General features: G+C 43.5%; 1 protein-coding gene across 2 annotated transcripts in view; it reads right to left on the bottom strand.

Annotated features, from left to right (window-relative positions):
- The window catches only part of Slc23a2 (solute carrier family 23 member 2), a 102,665-nt gene that overhangs the window by 53,158 nt on the left and 31,671 nt on the right, over window positions 1-17,836 (bottom strand). Inside the window, exon 1 of one of the 2 annotated variants that reach the window (XM_005365565.3) lies at window positions 7,764-7,857. The exons of the other annotated variant lie outside the window; for it this stretch is intronic. The gene's annotated coding sequence lies outside the window, so the exon portion shown is untranslated. Of the gene's footprint in view, window positions 1-7,763; window positions 7,858-17,836 lie in introns of those variants that run through there. 2 annotated transcript variants of the gene reach the window in all.

Genomic DNA, 17,836 nt, shown 5'->3' with positions numbered 1-17,836 from the left:
CGATGGTGGCGCACGCCTTTAATCCCAGCACTCGGGAGGCAGAGGCAGGCAGATCTCGGAGTCCGAGGCCAGCCTGGTCTACAAGAGCTAGTTCCGGGACAGGCACCAAAGCTACAGAGAAACCCTGTCTCGAAAAACCAAAAAAAAAATAAAAATAAAAATAAAAAAATTGCGGGTGCTAGAGAAATAGCTCAGCAGTTGAGAGCACTTGCTGCTCTTGCCAAAGACCTGGGTTCAATTCCTGGCATCCACATGTGGGCTCAGAACTGTGTGTAACTCCAATTCTAGGAAATCGAAAGCTCTCTTCTACCCTCCAAAGGCTTTTACACACAAATGGTACAGATATACTTTCACAGGCCCACACATATACACAAAATAACAATAAGAGAGAGAAGAGAATATTAACAGAAAATGAGAGAGAGAGAGAGAGAGAGAGAATGAATATTAACAGAAAATCTCCCAGAAACTCTAGCACTAGGGGAAGATTATTAATCAGTGGTGCCACCAAGGCTCCCCTTCCTGTTTCTGGCCAAAGGACAGAGAATGAGCCAGGCTACTTGCTGTCTGGTCCTTGACCACTTGACAGAGGAGAGGTTGAGGGATGATGACGACAATGGCAGTAATAATAGCCATTTTCTATGTTAAGTGGTCATGTATGCCAGACACATCATGTATCTTTTATTATATAAGTAGCAATTATTCTGGCCTATGATCATAATCTTATTTGATTTTCCATTAAAGGGATTTGAGCAACCAACGAAACAGAGTGTTCCTGGAGCTACTGCAAGGATATTCATTTTCCAATCAGCAAAACTGATAAAAATTTAATCTTAATACCGCTAAAAATTCCTAAAAGAATGAGCAAGAATGGCTATAAGTAGAGTTGGATATTTGGTACAAGCCTTTAACTCCAAAAGAAATAAAGCCTCAAATATTTGAAATATTATAAAAAGAATGCCTTCTCTCAGCTTGAAACCCTAATACAGGGCTGCTGAGATTTAAAAAAAGAAGAAGATATGAAAACAGACTGGCTCATTCCAGATACTGAAAGTGCAGACTATTAATATATGATATATGTAGTGGCACTTCAGGGTACATCAGGGAGGGATTCAGTTCACTACTCACAAAATCAAGAAAAGATCTAAGTTTAAAAAAAAAACTACTACGTGATTACATATTGGGACTAGGAACTCGTGGCTTATCATTAAAGATTTACGAACAAAAAAAGCACTAGGGAGGCAGAAGCAGGAGGATCTGTGTGAGGCTAGTCTGGTCTACAGAGTAAGTTCTAGGTCAGCTAGGGCATTACACAGAGAAACCCTGTCTCAAACAAACAAAACGATAAAAAAAAAAAAAGACTGATAGATTGTATAAGTATAGAGAGAAATCCAATAAAATTAGGGGGCAAAGCCAGGCAGTGGTGGTGCACACCTTTAATCCCAGCACTTGGGAGGCAGAAGCAGGTGGATCTCTGTGAGTTCAAGGTCAGTATGGTCTACGTAGCTAGCTCTAGGTAGAATAGCCAAGGATATATAAAGAAACCCTGTTTCCAAAAACAAAACATAAATAAATAGAATAAAATAGGGGGCAAAATACATATAAACGTTCTTACTTTCTAAATCAAGCTTAGAAATGAAGACACCCTAACCCTCTGTGTACAAACAAGCAGGATGGTGCTAGTGCTCAGTCTCCTACTAAACACAAACAGCACAATAAATGTGTGGATCTTGTTTAAAGCTGAATGAGATGAAGAGCCACCTTTGCCTATGTTATCTATTCTAATACCCTCAATGAAAGGATGATGAAGAAACAGATACTCATATATTATCAGTGAAAAATGAGCTGATGAGAAGGTGATTTGGTTTTATGTTTTGTAAGAATCATGTCTGCATGATGGTGATGTCCGCCTTTAATCACAGCACTCAGGAAGCAGATGCAGGTGGATCTCTGTGAGTTCAAGGCCAGTCTGGTCTACAGAGTATACTCCAGGACAGCCAGGGCTACACCGAGAAACCATCTTGAAAAACCAACCAAAAAGCAAACAAAACAGAATCATGATGAATATTCATGCCCATATTGGAGTCGTGGAACTGAACTTGGGGACTGCATAAGCTATTTAAAAATTGTCTTGAGAATGTTACTTCCAGCAGTATATTCTAAGACAGACTTAGTGGTATGACAAAATTATGGTCCATTCATTAAAAAGCAATGTCATAGAGCTACTTAAAAAGACTGCATAGGTGTTAGAGTGCTCAGCAGTTAAAGAGCACTTGCAGCTCTTACGGGGGACTGGGTTCCTTCCATTCCTAGCACCCATATGGCAGCTTACAACCTTCCTTAACTCCAGTTCCAGGGGATCTGGTGCTCTCTTCCAGCTTCCTCGAACACCAGCAGAGCATGTGGTGTACAGACAACTTCAGGCAAAAAATTCATACATATAAGAAGAATGAAACAAATTAAACTGCACAGAAATCTTTATTCACACTAAAACTGTTCACACTAAAAAGAAAATTAAAAAACAGCAATGTAAAACCTTACACTAAGTGAAAAAAGCAAGTCACACAAGAGGAAGTAGCTTATGTTTCTCTTCTGAGATTAGCTATCTAGGACAGTCAACCTCAGAAATAAACAATAGGCTGATGGCTACCAGCTTAGTAGGGAAGAGTTGTAACTCACAGGTACAATGACTTCAGTCTAGGCCAAGTATGGTGACAAAGCCTTTAAACCCAGCACTCAGGAGGCAGAGGCAGATAGATCTCTATGAGTTCAAGGCCAACCTGGTATTCATAGAAAGTTCCAAAAACAGAAGAAGCAGCAATTTCAGAGTATAGCTCACTAGGTAAGGGCAAACTAGTGCTGTGGCTTAGATGTTCTGACTATGCTGGAAACTTGGTCCTCAGTGTGATGTTTACATGGGGGCCAATGGGAGGACACAGAGGACTCTGGCCTTGAGATGAACGGCAGTTCTCCTGGAAGCCCAGCTATTTCTTACAAAGAAAGCTGCTATAACAGAGGATGGAAGTCAAATCCTGCATCCCACTCTGGCTTCTAGTCTTATTATCATGTGATCTCTCTTCTGACCCTGGCCATGATGTCATCTAGTGGGAGGTGATTACAGTCAGGCAAGCCCATGGCCTCGCTAAAGCCCTGAATCTGGCCTTCCACAAGTTAGTACCATGTGGTAGACCTCTGGTCTCCCAGATGAAGATAAAAATGATGCTTTCTTTACACTGTGGGTCACTCAAACCAAGTCTCAAAGTCACTGATGTAACTGAGCTCTGCAGTGACACAGAAACAAGAGTCATGTGCCTGGATGTGCCACTTGCTACGCATAACACACTCAGAAAAGCCTGACAAAGTGAGTGCGCCGAGCAGGATGCTGACACGGGCTACACGAGGCCCCTGCACAAATGTGGAAAGTGCCCACTAACAGCAAGAGCAGGCTTTCCCACAAAACCTGCGTGGATTCTATCTCCAGGGACTTCACAGAAAAGATTACTTTTTATACCCTAAGACACTGGTAAGCCCTGTCACTGTCTTGGCTTACAGACTTGTCCTCTATAGAAAAGGGTCATTTTACTTTTTTAGTTATTTTTTTTATGTGTATAGGTGTTTTGTTTGTAAGTCTGTACATCACATGTGTGTCTAATAGCCACGGAGGCCAGAAGAGGGCATTAGAACCTCTGGAACTGGAGTTACCACTAGATGCTGTGAATTTAACCTGGATCCTCTGGAAGAGCAGCCAGGACACAAAACTGCTAAGCCATCTCTCTAGCCCCCAAAATTTTAAAGAGAAAGAAAAAGCATTTCAAGAGAAGCAGATGAAGCTGGGGGATCTAGGTTCCATGGCAAGTTCCACCTCTGAAACTAGGTTCTGTCTGCAGAGCCCCAAGAGGAACAATCGCTCAAGAAGCCATTCTCTCTCCCAGAGCCTAGAAGTGACCATCACCCTACAAGAGATCAAGACATTCACTTATGCTCAACTGGGGAAAGAGGCAGAGATTGTGCACAGTAAAAAGTCAGTACAGAGCTTATTTTGTTAGCTTGTACATACAAAGTCCATCAACAATCTATTTTTTCTCTGTATGTGTGCTCATATGTGTATGTACACATGCTTTAGAGGCCAGAGGTTGACAATGAGTTTCTTCTCAATTGCACTCCACCTGGTTTTTAAAAGACAAGGGCTCTCAGCCTAGACTTTAGCACTTCAACTTACAGTGGCTTCCCACTGAGCCCCGGGGACACACACATGACTTCTGTACATATAGCTCTTTGCCTGAATCTAGGAGATCAAACTCAGATCCTAATGTTTGGCCTCTCCCAAGCCCAACAATCTGTATTTCTGACCTTTACGCACATCAGAAGCTTTACTGCCAACTCTGCTAGAGGATTCCAGCAGAAACTGCTATCCCAAACACTATTTAAATAAAACTCTAATAAAAAGTGTCCTTTCACCTCCTCATCCTGGCTATTCCTCCCCAGCTCCAGCTGCCATCCACATTGACCAGGTTTGAACTCGGGGGGCTACCTCCTCAGATGCATTCCTAAACTGTCTCTTTTTCTACATTTCCATGGCACTTGGCATCAGTCCAGCTTCCCCAGAAGGCAGGGCAGACATACAGTGACAAGGGCATAAAAGGCATTCAGTTTTTAGGGAAACAGCTTTTCCTAAAGGGCATTCTAGTCACACGGAGAAAAACAACATTTAACTGCTGTTCTCCGGGTTTATTCAGGGAAATCTTGTGACTGGAATCTGGAAGGGGAGGAGAGGTAGGACCAAAATTAAAATATAAATGTAGGGTGAGTGGAACTGGGTGGTAGGGTGCTTTCTTGGCATGTGCAAACCCTGAGCTTTATCCCTAGCACCTGAAAACAAGCAAACAAAATCAATATGTTGATCGCCAAACATCACAGAAGCCCGAGGAAAACTAACTGTGTGTGGGCGTGCATGGAGTGCGTTCATGAGTGGGAACGTGTGCATACTAGTGAGTGTGGAAGCCAGATGTCAATCTTGGTGTCAGCAATCTTGGTGTCATTCCTTAGGAAATACCCACCTTGTTTTTTGAAACAAGATCTCTCATTGGCCTGGAGCTCCTGAGTAGGCTAGGCTAACTTGCCAGTGAACCCCCAGGACCCACCCGCCTCTGCTTCCCCAGCAGCAGTACTAGAAACATGTACCAGCATGGCTAATTTTTCACATGGGGATCAGATTCAGGTTTTCATGCTTGTGTGGCAAGCACTTTGTAGACTGAGCCATCTCTCAATTCTCCTATTTCTATTACATATTAACAATAGAGGAAAAAATGAATACATAATAGATGCATTTCAGATGCAAATAAATGTTCTTTAACCCTCTTAGAAATTCTGGTAAAGGTTGCCGTCTCTATTCCAAAGAAGAGCAACTGAGGCAAAGAAGTTGTTATGTCCTTGCCAAGACCAAAAGGACTCTGAGAACACAAGTAGGCATGGTGCTCCCGTGTAGGCTCTGTCCCTAGAGAATGAGGCTTTGCACTTTCTTTTTCTCTAGAGGACTTCTATTATTGCTGTGATGAGACACTATGACCAAAAGTAAACCGAGGAGAAAAGGGTTTATTTGGTTTACAACTCATCACTGAAAGAAATGAGGACAGGAACTCAAACAGGGCAGGAACCTGGAGGCAGGAGGTGACACAGAGGCTATGAAGGGGGTGCTGCTTACTGGCTTGCTCCCCACGACTTGCTCAGTCTTCCTCACAGAACCCAGGACCACATGCTCAGGGGTGGCCCCAGCCACAATGGGCTAGGCTCTCCCCTATCAACCACTAATTAAAGAAAATGTCTTAAAAACCTGCCTGCCCAGGCTTCAGGAGGCATTTTCTCAATTTCTCCTCTCCAATGACTCTAGCTTATGTTAAATTGACGTAAAATTAGCCAGGAGACCTGAGTTGGATTTCTAGCACCAAGTGGGGCAACTCCAACTCTAGGATGCCCTCTTCTGGTCTCCACATGCACTGCATGCATGTGCACACAATTTAAAATTTAAAGTAAAATCGTTTTTTAAATGAAAAACAGAAAAGAACAAAGCTCTGAAGAATGGTAGCCATTTTGGAACAAGCCAAGGAAGGCCAAGCCCCTGAATTATTGTCAAGAAGTACAGACAACTGTCTCTTTTTCCAGGTCTCCAATGCCCTCCCCCTCTTTCTAACATGAAGAAGACCTTGGAAGCTAGAATCAGTTCCAGAGGACGCTATTCCTGCTCCCCTGCTCTGTTGTGCTGGGTTCCCTGCTCCATCCTCTCTTTGCAACGCTGCTGTCCTTTAAAGAGGAGGCCATGAGTGAACTCTGGGGTCACCTTCCATTTCTGCTCCCTGCTGAGAGGAACTGTGGTGTCAGAAGAAGCATTTCTGACGCGTCCATCTCTTTCCTTGAACTCTCTCTGTGATATTCTTTGGATTGGAACTTTGGAATGTTCTCATCTTCTCCTTGTGCCTCAAACATCAAAGCCAAATCTCCACAATCCCAGAAGCCCCTCTCCACTTCCTTACACCCCTGTTCCCGTGTCTGTCCACTTTTGCTTGATCAACTGCTTCCCCCTCCATCTGTAAATCTTTGTCAAAGTGGTTTTCTGCCCACCTACTTGGACTGCATCTCACCAAGAGTCACCCTTTATCTGTAGGCTCTCCCTAGAGAAGGTCAGGGAAATTCACCTAAGGGATCGATGACAAGGGTTTACAGTGTAATTACCTAAGCAGGGACTATAATCCTTACCCAGGTTAAAACCAATATAAGGTGATAGGAAAAGCAAGGCTCTCTCTAATCTTCCATAAAGGGGAGCTTAGGGAACCATGTTGCCCATTTTATCCTTGCAAGGGATAATGTTCCTCCTTTAAAATCCCTTTTAAAGTGGGATTTTTTTTTTCACAGTGGCACACAATTCTAAACTCAGGCTTTCAAGAACCTAGGGCAAGAGGGCTGCAAATTCAAGGCCAGCCACGGCAACATTACCAGATCCTATGTCAATAATAGTAATAACAAAACAAGATCTACCTAACACTGAACTGTAATCACTTAAAGTCAGACACCACAGAGATCATGATTTTTTTTTTTTGCTGTACTCAACCAAATATTCTTTTTCTGTAGTTGACCAAATCTAAAAAAACTTACAAGGATTAAAGAATGAAGTACTCCATTATAAAGAGGCCCAGATCTTCATGAAATGTGTTGTTTGCATTCCTTTTTGTTTATATACTTGCTTTTCTCCAAAGCCCTAAAAGGCTGTAAAAAGGAAAACAGACAGGAACACACAGAGCTCTGTCACCCAAGCTGGGCATAGAGGAAGGAAGCAAAGCCTGGGTGTTCTGCCCTTACTCTCTCACAAGTGTAACAAGGGGCATGGCCTCCTGAGAGCTGCAGAAATACTAATGTTCAGTTGCCAATATTTAAATAATGTCTGGCAATACTGGAAGACTGGACATTTTCTAGTAACACAGCTGCATAGAATTGAACTAGAAACTACTCATCTATCTAAAAAAATCTCTCTCTCTCTCTCTCTCTCTCTCTCTCTCTCTCTCTCTCTCTCTCTCTCTCTCTCCACTCCCTGTGTCTATGTGAGCTCTCACAGAAAACCAGGCACACATAGCCAGACATACTCACACACAGGTACATACATGGTCACAAATGCACATGCAGACAGAAACAGACATAGACATGTTCAGACACACAGTCCAGGAAGCCTCAGAACTCATCCCCCAAAGCAGAGCTTCTGTACCAAATAATGGTCCTACCTTCAATGGAGCCTCAATCTGTTCACAGAACTGTCCTGGAATCTGTGCGAAAGCCACCACACCTGTGCAGTGCTGTGACTGTCCTGGGATGCAGCAGGAGCCGCTTTTAAGGTGCTGAAGTAATTTCAGCTCTTATAACCCACATGAGCTGGCCAAAATTGTATAACTAACCACACCTCCTCAGAAATGCTACTTGTATTACACAACAGCCACCGCCTGGCCACGAACAGTCACTGCAAGCCCCTATTACAGTCTTAAAATCAGTGTTGCAGCAGGCTTCTTCAGAGCAATCTGGATATTCTATTATAGAACCCCAGCAGCTGCTGGGATTGTATTTCTCAAACCCAAACAAAGAAGAGAAATTAAAATCTATCTTTTCAAACAGTTCAGATGAGCAAGTCTGCCCATGTTGCTGCCAGCTCAGTGAAAAGGGAGATTAGTTTTATTCACTGGCAATTTTTCTTTTCCCCAGTCAGGAGCCCAAAGACATCAGATTGCAAAACTCAAAGAATTTCAGTGATGTCAAGGTAGGACCCCATCATTAAACAATAAGCAAAGTCAACAAAAATGAACACTGAAGAGCAAACCACATAATTCGAGTCCCTGGGTGTCTGGTAGACAGGCTCTAAGTGTCAGCCCCTGAAGAGGAAAAGTCCACACAGGCAGCCATGCGGTCCTCCTTACTCCTGACTCCATCCCAGGGCAGGCACAGAGTGGGGCGGGAGCAGGGCCACTCTGGGATGTGCAAGCATCTGTTTCCATCTCCCTTATAACAAACTGCATTTCCCCACACCCGAGGAAGACCAAACTCAGATGAGAAGCAGGGAGGCAGGATCAGCTCTGTCAGCAGCACTGGACAGCTGAGAAGAGGGGCCCTGGGATAGACAGAACCGGGAGAAAGCCACCAAAAGTGAGGATAAAGTACGGGGAGAAAAGCCACCGAGAATGAGGGTGAAGAGTGCCACTCATTCACACAACCTTGAAGAACTGGGGGGCAGAGGGGTGTCCACTGTGGGAGCAGTGGAGAAGTCACTGGAAACAGGATGGAGAAGAACTGTAAAGGCTCGGGATGGAAGTGTACACTGCCTAAAAGGCCAAGAACACAATCCCCACGTGTCTACCATCTGAGGGTCAGAACACCCAAGGAGCTGAGCACCGGTCAGAATGCTCTGAGGACCCCAGAGAGGATGAACTGTAGGGAGCTAGAGAAATTCCCAGAACAGAAAAGAGAAATCAGGCTGTAGAGAGGGCTCCATGGTTAAGAGCACTGTTCTCACAAAGGACCAGACCCCAGCACTCATACGGTGTCTCACAACCACCTGTAACTCTAGTTCTAGGCAATCCAGCGCCCTATTCTGGCCTGTGATATTCATACATTCATGCAGACAAAACATTCCCCTGTGATCACTGCACATGTGATGCACACACATACATGCAGGCATAAAACTAAACAAATCTTTAAGCAACAAAAATGGGACCAAGAGATAAACCCTAAGATACAGTGTTGAAAGATGCTGACTAAGCTGTTCTGAAAACGAGAAAGGCAAGAAAGTCAGAAGAGAACCTGTGTCTGGACAACCGAATGATGAAAGAGAGATGGGCCAGGGACACAATGTCTGCTTTCTAATTTAGTTTTAACACATATTTATCACCAATTTTTGGCCAGAGAAAGACCTCACACACGATGGTACCTATGTCATTCAGCCAGCATGTCTGCAAGTGTCGCTAGGTGGTAACCTCTACGAAATGCAAACAACCATGTTTCCTAGAGCTGCACCTCAGAAGCTGCCTCCTTCACTAAGTGCAGTATGGCAGTATTTACTAGCATTGCCCCAAAATTTCATAATAGGAAATGCCACAAGACAGTAAAGCATGAACATAAGCTGCGGAAAGGTTAGAACTGTATGCCCAGGTCAGGTGGCCTCCGTGAACAAAAGTCAAACAAGACATTTTTCAGATACCCAGCCTAAAACAGAAGCCAAGGAGTCCCACTACAGCCAAGGCTACATACTAAAGACGCTGTATCAAAACAAAAGAACAAAGTAAGAGTCACTGGACGTGGCTAAAATATCAAATTCATAAGCTTTTAGTCTTTCAGTGTAAAACTCATAACCTATTAAATGTAGGTCAATGGCCTACACTTAACTGTATCTAATTACCACCAAGAGGGTGGGGAGACAAGCAAGGGACTCTCCTAGCCTTGCAGCATGTAGGAATCTGCCAATGTAGGGAATGGCGTTAACATGAACAGGAGGGACCTGTGCACAATTTAAAAAAATAGAGCTTCATCCCCAATGATCAGGATCATTTGTGGGAAATGACCATGAGTCATGTCACAGAAAAGATTTGTAATGCCCTCAAAGGCAGCCTCTGTATCTCTCAGTACCAAATTATAATGATCTTGTCAACACACCTAGACATCTAGGAAGAGTAGATCTTAACGAGAAAATGCCTCCATAAGGTTGGCCTGTATGCAAATGTGTATGGCATTTGAATTTTCTTGGCTAATGATTGACATGGAAGGGCTCCACCCACTGTGGTCCTGGAAACTATAAGAAAGCAAACTGAGCAATCCATAATAAGCAAGCCAATAAGTAGCACTCCCTCATGGCCTCTGCATCAGCTCCTGTCTCCAGGTTCCTGCCCAGTTGGAGTTTCTGCCCCGATTTCACTGAGTGATAGGCTGTGCTGAAATAAGCCCTTTCTTCCCCAAGCAGCATTTAGTGACGGTGTTTTATCACAGCAAGAAAAAGACTAAAACAAGTAGCTGGACAGTGGTAGCGTACACCTTTAATCCCAGACCTCAGGAGGCAGAGACAGGTGGATCTCTAAATTCAAAGCCAGCCTGGTCTACAAAGTAAGTTGCAGGACAGGCTCCAAAGCTACAGAGAAACCCTGTCTCAAAAAACAAAACAAAAAAAGACTAAAACAATACCAAAAAGATACAAAATAACTATAAAGTCTGGCTAACAATGTAAATACATAAAACCTCAGCAGTTGAGAATGCTTATTTCTTACAGCACCCACATGGAGGCTCACTGCCACCTGTCACTCATCTCCAGGGTATGTCCTGCTGCCTTCTAGCCTCCACGGGAACCTGCATTCACATGGCGTATACTCATACAGACCCCTAAATAGAAATAAAAATAAATGCATATTCAACAAATAAGCAGGGCTGGAGAGATGGCTCCATGACTAAGAGCACAGACTGCTTCAGCTCCCAGCATCAGGAGAGAGGGTTCACAGCCACCTAACTCCGGGGTCGGGGCATCTGATGCCCTTTTGATCTCTGTGGGCACTGGACTTAAATAGAATGCATAATCCCAACATACATAATTTTTAAAACTAGCTATTTAAAAGCACAAATTTAAAAACAAAACAAACAAAACCACTAAAATGACCCTGCAGAGAAGCCAAAAGATGTTAAATGAACCCAAATTCTCCTATGGACTAACTGGAATGAATTCACGCACCTCCTCACACTTCCAGTGAGCTGGACCCACACTGCATGGTGCCGAGGGAGCTGGGCATCCAGCAGTGTCCTGCTACTCTTAAGTCTGTGTGGATTTAAAACTCCACTCACGTCTCTCTCTCCGTGGGAAGAGGCAAGTGAGCAGCTTTACTCTTAGCAACTATGTAAGGTTAAATTCAAGACAGAAATAAGAGACAAACACAACAAAAGAATGTCGGAATTGCCAGCATTTAGCTGGGCACGGTGGCATACACCTTTAATTGCAGCACTCTGGAAAAGGCAGGTGGATCCACGGAGCTAGTTCCAGGGCAGACAGGGCTACACAGAAAAAAAACGTTATCTCAAAAAAAGGGGTGGGTGGTGGGGTGTGGTGGGGTTGGGGAAATAACCAGAATTTGAGACATTAGAGAAATAACTTTGCTGGTAAAAGGCTAGCTCTGTGAACTTGAAGCCCAAACTGGATCCTCAGAACCCATTTAAAAGGTAAAAGGCCAGGTATGGTGGTGAGCGGTTGTGACCCCGGTTGCCAGGGAGGTGGAGAGAGGAAGATTCCTAGGGCCTGCTGGACAGCTAGTTTAGCCTGACTAGTGAGCTGCTGCAGGGGAGAGAGAAAGAGAGAGAGAGAGAGAGACAGAGACACAGAGAGAGACAGAGACAGAGACACAGAGAGAGACAGAGACAGAAGAGCGCTGTATCTCAAAGGAAATAGTAGTCTTGTGGATAGCACCCAAGGTTGTTCTCTGGCCTCCACATGCATGTGTGCACACATATATGCATACATACAAAATGCATTTTAAAAAAACTAACTATACACTTGAAAATATCTCATTTTATTAATGTAATGGTATTTTTTTGTTTTCCTTTTAAGAATTAAACTAGAAAGCATACCAAGGGAGATAAGACAAACAAGGTACATTACTTCCAAATTTAAACATAAGTATTGTTAAGTGTGTGTGCAGGTCAGGAAACTAGAAAGGGGCCCATGGGGGGGGGGGGTAAAGAACAGAAGTAGAAAGGTAAAAGACCACCTGTGATTTGAAAATTGAAGTGACTACTGGGGCAGGAGGGTGCAAACTGAGATGGGGACTGGGAGATAACATGCAAGGGCATTCGGATTCGGAGTGGGATGATACAATCAAAAAGAAGTATTAATGAAATTGCCATGGGAAATTGTTATTTTGTATGTTAATTAAAATTTTAAATTAAAAAAATACTAAAGTATGGTTTGACTGTAACTTTCCAAACAAATGTTACAATACTGACATTTCCGTGCTCTGGTCCTATTAACCTGAGAACATGAGAGATTTGAGATTACCACACGAACAACATCTATGCTGGCTCCTTAGAAAGAGGGGAGAAGCAGTAAGCAAGGAAAGCAAAGCAAACCCATTACCTACCAGCGCCCTCTAGTGTCATAATAATTAACTGGCACTGATATAAAGGGTTTTTTAAAAAAAAAAAAAGTATGAAATACAAAATTTTCCAGAGCAGGAGCCAGGGTTTAGGTAGAGTGCTAGCAGGGCATCTGCAAGACCCACACTGAAGACAAGCCAAAGAAATTTAATTTGGAAATTTCTAACATACAAAACAGAATTAAAATACATTTATTTTGTACCCAACTTACTTTTAACTACTGGTTTCTGACTCATGGAGCAACTCTTGTGTTATCAATAGGCAAATCTTTATCTCTCATTCAATTAAAAATTCAGCTAGTACCTAGGCTCTGAAGCTGAACAAAAAGCTACACAGCCAAATTTTTCCAGTATGTCATGAAGCTAGCTAGACATGCCCAGCTCTGGTCAGTGGGACTGGTGTGTGTGTGTGTGTCATACTAGCTACAGTGACCATCTAGGACCAAAGCAAGTGTGTTGAAAAAGAGCATGGGACAGACTGTGAAAAGTTTCCGTTTCATTCTCTAAGCATATTAAAACCCAAACTATCCCCCACCCACACACATGCAGACACACTTTATACACAAAGCAATCTGAAGGCTGGTAGTGTAAAGTGGCTGCCTAGTCTACCTGAGGCCTCAGTTTCAAACCCAGCACAGTGGAAATAAAAGAAATTTTATAGTCCCCTCACCCCCACAGCACTAGGATTCACGCATACCATGCAAGCACTACTGAGCTATACCCCAGCCCAAAAAACATTTAAGCAAACTATAATGGTCATATTTCAAAAACAAAGAAACCACACATTTAAAGTAAATGTAGAAATGAAACCTGGACAGAGAACTGACAAAACCCAATCAAATCGGGGGTGTGGTGAGGAAAAGCTGGGTTTTCCTTCTGTGGGACGGATGGAAGGTCATAGTGAAGGGCCAGTGTCTGGCTGAGAAGAATGGGTTCACTGTTCACCTTGGCTATCAGACTTATTAACCTGTCTCCTTTGGCACTTGGAGCGGGCCACTGATGGCTGTGAAAGTGTGCCTGCAAGCACCTAAAGAACTCAGGTCACAGGTGGAAATAAACCTCAGCCACGGGGAGCAGCCTCCTTTGCTCAAGACCCATCTCTGTGTCCTGGGTGGCACCGGGCAAGAGGGAGAGTGGGAACCAGCATTCACAAGGGGCTCAAAGGCCCTCCCCAGTGAGCATGCGCTGAGCATGCGTACCAGCAACGCAGTGTGGGTCAACAGGAGAGCAAAAATCAGCTCGTTTTGCTTCTATTATAACTGCATGATTTATCTCAAAAAAGTACATACTGAAAATGAGAAAAGAAAATACTATCTCAGAGCACACAACAATGTGATCGATCGTGACTACACCCATGTTAACTTTTTAGCGTGTGGTCTCTGGGGCTGGAGAGACGGCTCCATGGCTGAGTGGGCACTGACCACTCAAAGATTCCAGCACCCTCAAAGATTGATTCACACCCACTTCTAGCTCCCCAGGGATCTGCAACTTCTGGCCTCCAGAGTCCCTAGACTCTCCTACAACACACACGTAATTAAAATAACTTTTTAGAGAAAAATGTGTGGTGGCCCACGCCTTTAATCCCAGAACTCGGAAGGCAGAGGTGGGCAGATCTTTGTGGGTTCAAGGCCAGCCTAGTCTACAGAGCTAGTTTGAGGACAGCCAAGGCTATACAGACAAACCCTGTCTTGGAAAACAAAACAAAAAAGAAAAAGGAAGAAAAAATGGGAAAGAGAGAGTAGGGAGCCAGAGAGATGGCTCAGCAGTTCAGAGCATTTGTTGCTCTTGCAGAGGATTTGAATTGGGTTCCCAGTACCCGCATGACATTTCACAACCATCCTTAATTCCAGTTCCAGGGGATCTGATGCCCTCTTCTGACCTCTGCTGGCACCAGACATGCATGTGTTGCACATTCATACACACATGCCAGCAAAACAGACAGACACACTCGTGCATGCGCCATAAAATAGGTCTTTACAAAGAGTATTATGTCTCAATTACTGTCCTTGCCTTGACAAAACACCAGGACAAAGGCAACTCATAAAAGAAAGCATTTTACTGGGTTTATGGCTTCCGAGGATTAGAGCCCATGATGGCAAAGTAGTGGCAGGAACAGCTGAGTGCTTACATTTTAAACTACAGCTGAGAGGCAGAGAAGGAGCAACAGAATGCCACAGTCTTCTGAAATCTCGAAACCCACCTCTGACACACCTCCAACAAGGCCACACCACCTAATCCTTCCAAATGCTTCTACAATGGGAACCAAGTGCTCAGACATGAGCCTATGAGGGCCGTTCTCATTCAAGCCACCACAGTATATAATCTTCTGATAACTTGATTTACACATACATATGCATGCAAAGGAATAACCCCATCTTAGTTCAAATACCAAAGCCTCTAACTCAGTGATTCTCACTCTTCCTAATGCTGGGACCCTTTAATACAGTTCCTCATGTTGTAGTGACCCCAGCCATAAAATCATTTCATTGCTACTTCATAACTAATTTTGCTACTGTTATGACTCAGTGTAAATATTTTATATGCAGGCTATTTGATATGTGACGCACCCCCCTCAAAGAAGTTGAAACCCACAGGTTGAGAGCGGCTGCTCTAACTGCTATCTATAATCAGTCTGTATAGAGGTAGTAGATGCGTTAGCCTAAGCTTTCACACAAGGCTAGAAGAGGAAAGAAACCGCGTGTGAGGAACTAACATAACAAGCTTCTGTCAAAGGAGAAAGGAGCTCTTCTGGGAGCTCAGACCAGCACAGAAAAGCTAACACAACACTAGGCCACAGGGAAACTGCAGAAAAGAAACTGCTAAACTTCAGACTGGCCAGCAAATCTAAAACAAAATAATGCCTGTCTTCGAAAAGGGATGATCACTAAAAAGACTAAATGAACACACTAGAGGCATTTTCCACACCATGGAGAAAGGCAGGGAACAACTCATTTATATAAACAGTTGGTCTTAATCCAGCATCAGCTGCCTGATTTAAAAACATTTATCCCCAGCTGAAAAGTCCTGACCTGCCTGTAATCTCCATCATGGCAACCATTACATAACTGGCCATCTTTCTCCTTACCTTTCTTCTTGTACAAGTCACCAGCATTGTTTACATGGGTTCTTGAAACTACCCAAATTCTTTGGTAAATATTTAACTGTCTTGTTGCTAAGACTCAAACTATAAACAGTACAACATTTTTATATAACATGTTTGATAGTAAGAAAGTAAGAGGGTGACGACAACAGCACACAGACTAAACCCAAAACAAAATCCCAGAAGTAAGGTATTGGCACAGACACCGATAGAACAAGAACGCTCCCCTCACTGTTGAAAACTGTCAGTAGACTGACACCCATATCATTTTGCATCTATGGTCCTAGCTCTTTCTACAGCGGTCCTCAATCATGCTCCTGGCCCTAGAACGCAGCAGGTGTACTCAGCTGTGAAGCCAAGGGCCACCGTGTTGTTATCTCTTGCTCTCAGGCAGAGATGAAAAGTCTGTCCGTTTAGGAAGAGCTTAGCATCTCGGGCTCGGCATTGACAGTCTCAAAATAAATGGAAGGAGATGAGTCATTCACAGATTCCTGACCGTGATGCTGGTCTGTGCTCTGAGGTCAGAATGGACCATACCGGAAGCCATGTCTCATCTAACTGGACAGTCTGGAGTGAATAAGAGAAACACACATACAAGCTACACCATGAGTGAGACCCCAAAAGGACTCGGAGCCAGTCGTATAGGGTGAGTAGAGTCCCAGGAACGTCTACGTGGGGGTATGAAGAGTCTCCAAGCATGGTAAGCACCAGCCTAACCACAACACACAGAGCAAAGGGAAAGAAGAAAATCCCTTACAGGTCAGAGGACTTGAGAGCCATCCGCAAATGGAACACACTTTGGAAATCCTGAGTTTCAGAGTTCTCTGCAATCATCTCAAGAAGAATGACCAAGAGGTACAAGGCCAGGTGTGGTAGGCTCATGCCTTTAATCCCAGTATTTGGGAGGTAGAGGCAGGTAGATCTGAGTCCAAAGCTAGTCTGGTCTACACAGTGAGTTCTAGGCCCTGTCTCAAAAAAAGGATAAATAAACTGGACGGTGGTGGTTTACGCCTTTAATCCCAGTACTCAGGAGGCAGAGGCAGACCACTCTGTGAGTTCAAGGACAGCCTGGTCTACAGAGTGCATTCCAGGACAGCCAGGACGGTTTCACAAAGAAATTCTTTGTCTTGAAAAACCAAAATAATAATAATAATCAAACAAGCTAATTAATGTAAGTATGGTTTCCAACATGAACTGTTTCTACAAACCCCTCCCAATCAAAACACAAGCCAGAGGCAAGTCCCTTAAATGAACAATGCTGTGCTGGCATTCCCATGCACAGTCATGGACACTGCCTGTCTCAGAATCCCAAAAACAACAAGAAGGCCATGGAGACAGCTGTGAACTTTATTGTTTAAATGTGAAGGCAAGAAACAGAAGCCTGCATATTTTCAACACAAGTACAATTCTTTCTTCCCAATATTTAAGTATCTAATTTTAGACATGTGTATATGTGCTTGAGTATATGTCTGCACACCACACACACACCAGAGCCTACAGAAGTCTGAGATGGACTGACTGGGCCCTCTAGAACTGGAGCTACGGGCAGCTGTGAGCCATCATGTGTGTGTCAGGAACTGAACCTGGAGAATTTGCAAGAGCAGTTTATATTCTTATAAACTTCTTATGAATTCTTATAAATTCTTACTGGTTGAATTTGTAAAAGCCACAAATATTAGGATTAAAGTATGCAAGATTCTTGCAATTGAGGAGTGACTAGACAAACACATTAGGTAAATTAAAAAAAATTAAAAAGAAACAGAAATAATAAGGAAACGGGTATAGTAACACACATTTTTAATCCCAGTTCTCTATTTGGGAGGCAAAAGCAAGTAGATCTCTGTGAGTTCCAGGCCAGTCAGAGCTGTGTGCATAGTGAGACCCCCATCTCAAAAAGTAAGCAAGAAAGAATGAAGAAGGAAGATGTGCCAAAAAAATGGCTCAGTGGTTAAGGGCACTTGTTGCTCTTTCAGAGCCGCAAGTTCGGTTCCCAGGACATAATGGCTGTGATTTTAGTTTCTCTTCTGGCCTCCACTGGCACCAAGACACACACATGAAACACCGACATACATAGAGGCAAAACCCTAAT

This window comes from Microtus ochrogaster, unplaced genomic scaffold, assembly GCF_000317375.1.
Source record: "Microtus ochrogaster isolate Prairie Vole_2 unplaced genomic scaffold, MicOch1.0 UNK3, whole genome shotgun sequence".
NCBI lineage: Eukaryota > Metazoa > Chordata > Mammalia > Rodentia > Cricetidae > Microtus > Microtus ochrogaster.
Note: the sequence above shows the minus strand (reverse complement) of the source record. Positions and strands in the feature narration are given on the sequence as shown.